Below are 9,118 nucleotides of genomic sequence, written 5' to 3'. Positions count from 1 at the left end.
AGACACATTAAAGAGATATCTGGTGATTTGCACTTTGTTCTCTGGGCTGATCTCAGGTACATTGTCAGAACAGTTGATACATCTGAACTGAGGTCTTGTGAGTCAGATTTCTCTTTTTACTGATAAAATACACATATTACCTTCTTTGATTTCCCAGGTGTATTTAACACAATTCGGCTGCTGTTACGGAGAGAGAAGCTACAGGAAATGTCAGTAAACCCTTCCACCATCTCATAGATTACCAAATACCAAACATGCCACAGTATGTGAAATTGGATAGCGCTCCTTTGAATTTGTTAATGTGCAGTACAGGAGCTCCAAAGGGGACCATGCTTTCTCTATTCTGTTCACCCCGTACATATCGGAGTCTGGTACAACTCCAGGTCATGCCACCTTCAGGAAAACTCTGATTGAATCTGTAATATTAGTGATAGGCAGGAAGAAGACAGAGCACTAGTGGATGATTTTGTGGAGTTCTGAATATGAATAAGACCAGAGAGATGGTAATCAACTTCAGAAGAAAGAGGACTCTCTGTCTTGGGACAGGATGTTGGTGGGGTGGAGGAGTATAAGTTCCTGGGTGTTCACATGGCAGCATGTGACAATGTTGAAAGACTGAACAACTGTTTGACCAACAAAAATGATGACCAGGCTGAGATTCTGTAACAACTTTACTGTGGTCTCCCGGGGGAGCAGCACTGGCTCTAGTGACACCAACACACTGAATAAACTGATTAGGAAGACTGGGGTCCATGACTGGCTGCGAACTGAATATTTTTGAAGCTGTAGTGTAGACAAAGTCACCGAACAAACTGTTATCCATCGTGAATAATCCTGACCATCACTTACTGGGTAGGCAGAGGAGCTCAAACTAACTGATTCAGCTCCATTGCGAAAAGGGTAGATATAGGAAATTTTCATATGATGTGCATCAGTCTATATAATACAAGAGTCTGTGTAGCAGAGAGAAATCTGCTCAAGATCAATAAAGTATTTCTTATTTATTCATTATTCATTCTCATTCTCACATCTGAGGTTTGTTGTAACCTCGAAATTAAAACTATTTTACTGCAACAAGATTGCACAAGACTCCAGGCATTTCTATGTTGTACATATTATATAGAGTTATTTTTGAAATATTATTTGGCCAAGAGCTTATAACCTTTAAATTCTTGAGAATCATTTGAGTCATTTTGGCCCTTTTTAATTAATTAGGTGTTAAAATATTACTATATAACTATATTCAATATTTGAACTTTATGCACATACAGTATATTGCAATTTTCAAGCAAACCAATATAACAGCAAGTATGCCATTATTTATTCAAGGCTAGATCTTTACAGTAAGATTGTAATGTACTATTACCTGAAGCACAACTGAACGCCACAGTAATAGACTGACGTGAGCTTGCATCAATAAGAAGTCTACAAGGCCCTAGACCTAGATTCAGAGCAGGATAGTACAGTGCAGAGAAGCCTGATTCTTTTAATGGCAGCAAGAAGTCAATTTAGAATTGGTTAATTGGTTAAACAACCAGGCCTGAATCACCACACACTAGAAATTGGTCAGCTATATCAATTATATCACTGATATAGTTGTAGAAATTGGTATTAGCCATACAACCTTCAGTTCACCCATGTAAATAGTCATAGTCATAGTTATACAATTAAACAGTAATCAAAGTGCTTAAAATGCACATAGAGTTTGTGTGCTTTGATCATATTAATCATAAAAATAAAAAATAAATCAAACTCTATAGGGGAAACACCTTGTTTGATCTTTTTTTAATTATATCAAAATGTTTTCACACTTAGAAGGATTTGGGAGGCTTGATGTGTCTGGAGTATAACCCTACACTCACATTAACTCTACCCAGACAAAATAACCTTGAAATCCAGAAAAGAAGAGGCCATATGCCTTTCGAATGTGGGTCCATGTTGTAACTATTGCAGTAGTTTACATCACTGTGGCAGACTTTTAGGCACAAATGGAAATTGGAGCCTGTTTCATGTACTGATGATCCAAAGAAAGCGGATCAAAATACCAGCCAAGGTTAGAAGGTATGAATCCATGAAGTACGGCTCCAACATGGAGTTATAAATATGCACTATCAAAATGTTAGAGGTCCAAAACTGCACTTATATATTTTTAACATGGTAACTATTTTCACATAGAGTTTAAATCCAATTATGCTTTTTAGGTATATAATTAAAGGGAATATCTGTCATTTTAGCTGCTAAAAGATCTACTTGCTACTCACTAGCTTTATTTTTCTGGCATTTGTTGTTTGGCAAGGAGCACGTGGATTTTTAGAAGCTTTTCAAGGCCTGAAAAGGCTGCGTCCTGCATATGGATCCAATGAGAAGTATGAGAATGAATCAAAACATTGACGCTGTTAGCCCTAAAACCAAAACTGCGCTAAAAGATACAAAACACCACAATAAGCTGAATGGGCTATCAGGAAGTGATTTTTGTTGACATACATTTCCCTTTTTTGTGGCAGGTAAACAAAAAAACTTTTCATCATTTAAAATAAAGTTTTAAAATTGTCCAGCTTTTTTCTAGCTTCCATTTAGCTAATGAAAACTTGATGTGATACAGCTGTTTATCATTGGTGTGAATAAATGTGCTCTGCAGCTGTTTTCAAGCATAATCAACAACAATCAGGTTGTCCAAAGTTAGCTGACCACAAGCCAGCTGTGTATTGCATCAGTTCTCACATTGGTGCAAAACTGCACTATTGGACATCACACAGATTAATATATTAGTCTCTTACACTGTTTTCAGTCTTATTTCTTGTCTCCGTGTCCCTGTGTTTTGTAATTGTCAGCCCCACTCTGATCAGTTTCATCTTTGTTATATTTGTCTCATTTGTTTCCCATTTGCCAGTGACTCTCCTCCGCATACCTGCACTTGTTTATCTCCCATAAACTCTAAGACAGATTGCCTTTTGCTTTTTGTAGGGAAGCAATGTCTAGAAAAGTTGAGGGCTGCAGTGCACGCATAAAGGAGGCTTTATTTGCAAACAGGCTAATGGCAGTAAACTAGTAAACTAGTCAATATCAGCCTCAACCATTATCTCAGTGTATCCCTAATTCAGTCTATTGCAATCTAGATGTAATCAATATTAAAATCTTACAAACAAGTTAGAAAATGTGTGATTATATCAGTATTTTGCTGCAAAATCTTTGCAGTAAATTTATTATTGTAGTCTGACAGTTCATGGTTTAGTTTAATAAGGTATCTTGAACATACTGCTTTGGTATGTGTGCTTGCATGTTTGTTTCTATATTCTCCGGAGTTAAATTGAGTACAAAAATAATGCTTTTAGCTTTTTCTGAAAATTTGAATATTTTTGCTGTTCAAGAAAACAGGAAAAAAAAAGCTCCACTGAAAATTACTCTGTTATCACTTTAGCTCTAAAACCAATTCATTAACTGGTTAAGATCAACTGACTAATCAAATGGAAACTATTCACTAACCCACTGCACCTTGTGTTAAATAAGAAACATGATGAGTGTCTGAAAAGCAACAAATTTCTGCAGAACTAAAGGTCACGCTGGCTATAAATCCACTGGCTCAGTAAAATGAAATGACTTCCTTCAATTGTTGTCCAGTCTTTCATATGTCCCCCCCCCCCCCTCTCGCTCTCTCCCTCTTTTTCTCTCCCTAAGTCATAAATAGTGATTCACAGCTCTGATTCTGACCAAGCTGATGATTTTAATTTTCTGTTTTCAGAATAATAAACATTGACATGAGAACGAGCCTCAGGCAGCAACTTCTAATGAGAAAATGAAATTAGTTTTTCAGCTGACTGATCAGAAACATTTCATACATTATAATCAAGCATTTATTTGACGAGATTTGTTTTGTGTGCATGCACAAGCACGCGTGTACTGTAGTGTATGTGTGTGTTTGTGTGTGCATGAGGCATATGTGTGCACATGTAAATACATTATTCATGTGTCTGTTTGTTACTATGCTTCTGCTTGTTATTGCTACACCACGATGCAGCTTATGACATTTTCCAACCTTTCGTACCAGAACTAGCTGGCTGGCTGTCTCACTATATGCAATTTTATGCCTCATCCTTCACTATTGCATCCATCATCTCACATAAACTACACCAGTTAAATAACCAATTACAGTTGGATCTGTTGATGCAGGGACTAGGGTAGGAGGCAGGGATGTTCAGTTCGCTATAATAATAGACAAAACTCCGACACTTCACATTATGTCGGCAAAAAAGGTGGATAAGTATGAAACTCTCTCCTTGCGGTGGGCTTAGATTTAAAGGACATTCTGTTCTCATCCACAGCTAGCATGATGATGCAACAAATTTTTCTATTTAATTCTCAGGGGTACATTTGAAAGCTATCACATTATGCTCTTGATGGGAAAATGTTGACAAAAGGAAACTGACAAAGGACTTTAAAGTTGGAAAGACCTTAAACCTTAATTTTGATGTATTCAATAATTTATCTCAAAAGCATAAAATAATTGCTTGCAGGAAAACTGCCACGCTTTCTGCAAACTCAATTTTAGAAAGAACTCTAATGTAACATTTGAAATAAATCATTTTTACATAAAAATAACTCAAATTATCATGAGAACAGTTCATAAGGAAAAGCATTTTCTTGGTTCTACTAACCACGCCATGTATGAATCATCATCAGTACAGTGTTTTTTAATGTTCATCCTTGCTTGTGTGAATATCTTCTCTTCCCCACTCCCCTTTAAATTGTTTTAATCCTGTTGCCAGAGGCCTGTACTAGAACATCATGTTCATTAGCATCTGTTTGCTGTTCATGCAGAGTTCAAAGTGTTTCCTTTCCTCTTCTTATGTGTGGATAAAAGCTTGAATTACTGCAGCAGTACCTGAAGTCTCCCTCGGTATCATTTGACAAAAGTAGGGCAGCAAGAAGAACAAAGGATGGGCAACGTCTTTACTGTCATGTTACATCACTCACTTGAGCCTTTGTAAGAATTTTCTGTTGTGATCTGGCTAGTTTGATTCCATCTGAGAGCAGCTCTGCGGGCTTTTAGAGATACATTCAATTAACAAAGAACAACAAAATATAATTTTAAACTGCTATTTATCTGTATTAAAATGGGTGCATTACCTTGAATGCTTGCCATGCAGCATTAAATCAAATTCCCTGCTATTTTATGCATCTTGAAAAATTGCACTATAATTTATAGGCTCAGATTTATCATAGTGGTGGAACTGTCCTTTTGAAATGTAATAACCAGCAAAAATAGGCACCACATGAAGAATGCTAAGGGCTACAAAGCCTGTCCTGCACAGTGCAAGACTACACTGACAAACCTAGCAAAATAAAGAGAGGCAAAAAGACAAGATAAAGAGTCCCCTATAAGGGAATTTTTATTATGTGTTGAACTGTATCGATAAACAAGCACTGGTCTGGAAGCTCTGTTATTCTAACACAGAGGGTTTAGGTAAAATGCTGAAAGGGCAAGATTGCACATCTGGAGCAGAGAATAGCTGAACACATGCTGAACCTGAGCCCTCACTGCTGCCCCTTTTCTCTGCTGCATGTTCTATTGTATCATGAGACCTCCTTTCTGCATGCTTCACTGGCTTTCTGTGGGCTCACTGTCCATCTGCTGTAGGGAAATGGCAGAACTTCGCAGAAAGCACAGGTTATTATAGCTTTCAAGAAGCTGGGTGCAGGATGCTTTAGAGTCACTTGTACAACCAAGTGCTCTTATTGGTTAACATTTGATGATGTTAACTGCGAGATAGATATGTAAAGACAAACTATTTAAGTTTGAATAAAGTAAATCCTTTGCATAATCAGACTACTTTCATGTCTTTTGTTTTGGGGGTGCATCCTACTGGACTTTTATAGCTCCCATGTGTTCTGGTCATATACATAGACAGAGCTTTGGGCACATTCAAAACATCATACATCTTTTTAAGCTATCATTTACATCTCTTCTATGGACACTGTAAGAAAATGATGGCCCTTCTAAAGTTGAATAAAGTGGCTCGCAGCTTACTTTTTGAGAAAACTTGTTAATACAAGAGCTTTAACTCCTTTTTTATTTATGGATGTGATGTGATTATAAACACTGGCTTTTGGAGTCTGAGGAGATGAGGAGATGAGGAGATGCCACGCTGCTGTGTGATTACAACACCATGTTTATTTATATGTGGAGTGAATTCAGTGAATTTGTAATTTATTAGCATATTTTGAGAAGAATAAGATCCATTATAAAAATATAAAACTGACCTGAGGCATTCGTGCCTCACTAAGGGACATCATTGGGTTTTTTTTCTTCCTCTAAGTAATTATCTGCTCCTTTCATGTTTTAATTGAGCGTGTATTCTAAATATCGAAGAGTTGTATCTTCTGCTCTCATCGTGATATCAGTAGTTTTGGCTTTATTGGTCCCAGTGTTTCGCCTTATTGCACTATAAATATACAGATGCTTTTACAAAAAAGGTATAGAAAACAAGTAGAAGGGGAAAATTTCAAAAAAATGATAACCTTTGAACATCTTGCTAGATTTTTAAAAACTGTGTATTAAAACTAAGCTTTAATGTCCAAGCTTAGTCAGCACAGAACAACTGTAGTCAGCAGAGTGTTTAAGAAAAGCAAAATAAAGTGAAATATGCTAGGAAGAAAATTGGTTTTACCATTTTGACTCCTAAAAATGACTTTCCGCACTGCACATCTTGTTTTGGCACAGCGAGACGCTTCACACATCACATCTATTCTTGGTAATATATTATTTCCCTCTGTGATTAGAACCATAAATGCCTCCATGTTTTCATCCATATTGTAATTATTTAGCTTCCTGTACTTGATATTTGTTGTCCACACCGTGTGGTAACAATATATAGATTATAGCACTTTTTTTTCTATGCACTTCCTTTTTTGTGGAACAATGTGACTAAATTACACAGGAGACAGGATATTTGTCTTGCCTGGAAACCCATTTTCAGCTAGATTGTGTCAAATTATTATTTCAATCTGACAACAGAAGTACAGAATTTCCACAAAAAAGCATTTATTACTGGATTATTTGTGGATATTCATCATTCCAGATAAAATTTGTGTTATTTCTCAAGCAGTCCAATCTTATGTTCCTATCACAAAGCTAAATTGTGGCCATTTTTATTTATATGAGGAGCATCTCTCTGATTGTTGCCCTCACTGGCTTTCTGCAGCGCTGTTAAACAGGATAAGCAGCTTAAAGTCACTGCACCATGTTTCCACCTTCTCGGTCATACTTTGACTTTGGACATCTTGGAAAAGACACTGCTTTTTTAATCTTTTTCTCAAAGAGGATCACTGTGTTATTCCATTCTCATCCCAGGAGGTCAAATACAGTCATTCTTTCTTATGTTACTGGCTTTTCAAAGATCCTTTGTCCTTTAGCATCACTACTTTGTCATCAGCTGAAGCAGTATTGAAGAAAGATTGAACACTAAGAAATAATTGTCATCTTTTAAGGTGTTAAAAGTCCAGATTAGGAGCCCAGAGGGGTGGCAGCACAGTTGGTCATAAATTTTCCAGTATTTTGGAGCTTTGTGTCTTGCATTTCGGTTCATCTTTTTTTCACTTGCCACTTTCACTCTTTCATTAGGTTATGGAACCAAAAAAAATGGTTACATTTTAGAAACCTTCATAATATTAAAATTGTACATTGAAAACTGACCTTTAAAGCAGAGCGTTTAAATGTGATGTTAAGAGGTCTTCATCAGATGTGACAAGCTGGGAGTGATAGACCTGTCTATCTACTGTCATATAGCCAACAGCTTTCACGGAGAGCCAGTATTTTACAGCCTCTGAATGAAATTGGTGATTCAGAACGTCTCTGGAGTTGGAAATGCCAGTATAAATAATTTTCATTGGGTCCTGCCTCCTTGTTGGACTTTTTCACACATCTCTCTAACAGTCACAGTTGGTCAAATTAGATTTACAAGGACAAGTTAAGAAAGGAACAAAAGCAGTTAATGAGAGCACAGCGCATTACTTTAGAGGACAAAACCACTCTCTCACCATTCCTCGACTAAGATCACCAAGCTGCTAGACCTATTTATAACACATTTAAATATTTTCAGCACACCTTCAGTTGTGTTCATGTTACCTTGCACATCTATTAAAGTGTACCAGATTGTAAAACTTGAGCTGCTGAACATTTTTGTTGTGTTGCCTGAGGTGTAAACAGAGATGTGAGCACACTACATAACGCCCTATTTGCAATACGTTTTGGGTCTGTGTGCCTGGCTTAAGGAAAGAACTTAAGAATATAGCACTGAGAACCATAGAGACTGAGCTGATGTCATGCCAGGCAAGCCCTTCCATTTATTACAGCCTGTCTGGGTATGCTTAAATCCATTAATACATTTGTCTATTGCCTGGCAACACAGACCATGTTTGCCGGACTGTTCGAGCCAGATTTGATGGTCTCTAAGAGCAAGGAAAGCTCAAAGCAGAAACTCATTAAATAACACGATGCAATAACTTACAAAAAGGAAATGTTGTATAGTTCAAGTAACTAACGTATCATGCAGAAATACATTTCCTCAAGCATTAAAATTCTGGAGGCATTACATAGAAGAAAGCTTTACATCCTCTGAGGACTGAGTGGGTTCACTGTTTATTTTAGCATCTGCTCATTAAATCTTGAGATTTCTAATAAATGTACATACTGACTCCATGGTGATTACTGTTATCTGAACAACAGATTTAGCCAAATGGAAAATTTTAAACCTTATACAGCACCTAGTAATGTTCCAAAGGTCTGGGGGCTTGGATACAAAAAAGATATGTAATCACACGGTGGAGAATAATAGTTCAGTATACCTTGATTGAACTTTGTATGTGATATTTCAAACAATAGGGAAGCCTTATGTTGTAATTATAGTCCCTTTGATTGTATGCTTCTAATTTTATGCTTCACAATGTATCTTAATAGACCTTAAGACACAGGGCAAGAAGGCATACATACACAACAAAAGAGGCATGCCAGGTTTAATCCTTTTTTAAGGCTTTATAGTTTGTGATTTCTTTTCACTTGCAGATTTTTTTCTTTTGAATGAATTTTTTGTTACTCGCTGTGTGGAAAGGTTTAGCTACCAAA

The sequence above is a fragment of the Perissodus microlepis genome, chromosome 1 (assembly GCF_051167445.1).
Source record: "Perissodus microlepis isolate ML-2025 ecotype Zambia chromosome 1, ASM5116744v1, whole genome shotgun sequence".
NCBI lineage: Eukaryota > Metazoa > Chordata > Actinopteri > Cichliformes > Cichlidae > Perissodus > Perissodus microlepis.
Note: the sequence above shows the minus strand (reverse complement) of the source record.